This window comes from Penaeus monodon, chromosome 24, assembly GCF_015228065.2.
Source record: "Penaeus monodon isolate SGIC_2016 chromosome 24, NSTDA_Pmon_1, whole genome shotgun sequence".
NCBI classification, from domain to species: Eukaryota; Metazoa; Arthropoda; class Malacostraca; order Decapoda; family Penaeidae; genus Penaeus; species Penaeus monodon.
The window spans coordinates 36,980,002-36,981,221 of NC_051409.1; positions in this window are offsets into that span (position 1 = coordinate 36,980,002).

Here is a 1,220-nt window from a genome sequence, read left to right on the forward strand (position 1 = left end):
TCACTGAAATAATTCCGTAGTGCATTTATACTTACAATTGTTGGGTAAAGGCCCCTCGTAATCCTACAGCTTCATCGAGTATCCTCGGTAATCAAAACTCGCTCAAGTCCCAGTCATCCACAGCACTGCAATAAGAAGTACTTGTAGATGCTTCTTGTGAAGTTATGTACTCGTAGTTCTAGCAAGCTTCAAATGTACCAGTCTTCTTTGGTACATTTTCAGGAAGGGTATAATCATGACATTTTCCCATTTTGTAAAGGCCATGCTTGACAGCCAGGACTGCTGTTAGAGTTTCATTATTCATTCTGTTACTCAGCTTGGTCTTCACGATGTTCATCTGGCTAAATAATCGTTCAACATCGGCCTTTCAATGAGGTAAGGAGAGTACTGTGAGAGGAAGCTCACAAACTTCGCTGAAGGAATTTTCTCCTGTGGCGTCCCTGAAGTCTGCTGCCTCTGCCCAAAACTGAAGGGGATCATAGTAGTTTTTCCCTTGTAGTATAATGTAACTTTTTCCATTGGAATTCTACGCGTGTTAGCAGTTCATCATTTTGCTCGAACATCTTAGCCAAGTCCAATATTCCTGGCTTGATTGGTTGCAGGAAATCACTTGCATCATGGTGGACATCAAGCGTAGAACTTGAACGTTGTCAGGCAAACGATTTTGAAGCTGTTTCACCAAACCAGCCAAATGGCAATGTTCTTTGTCTCTGACTCCTCTGTCCGCTGATGTTTAGCTGTGGCCCTGTGTTTTTCCTAGTCATTCAGCTTTGCAGTTAGTATACAAGGGCATAACTTGCAATATGCCTAAGTATCATCCCCCTGTGCCTTACTGAGCCACTTGCTATATTTAGAGTCATGTAGCCATTCCTGCCGAAACCGTTGAGAATATTGCATTCGTGTTCGCGAATGTGAAATATTCGCGAAAGTTGTGCATTCATGTTCGCGAAAGTGAAATATTCGCGAAGGCTGTGCATTCATGTTCGCGATTGTGAAATATTCGCTATTGCTGTGCATTCATGTTCGCAAATGTTGTGCATTTATGTTCACGAATGCGAAATGTTCGCAAATGTTGTGCATTATTTCCGCGGAAGTTGTGCATTCGTGTTCGCGAACGCGAAATATTGTGCATCCCTGTTGAAGAATACACAATCGGTATTACACCACGTGGGATTTTTATACAGCTCGGACAATATATGCCCATCGGATCAGGATAAATC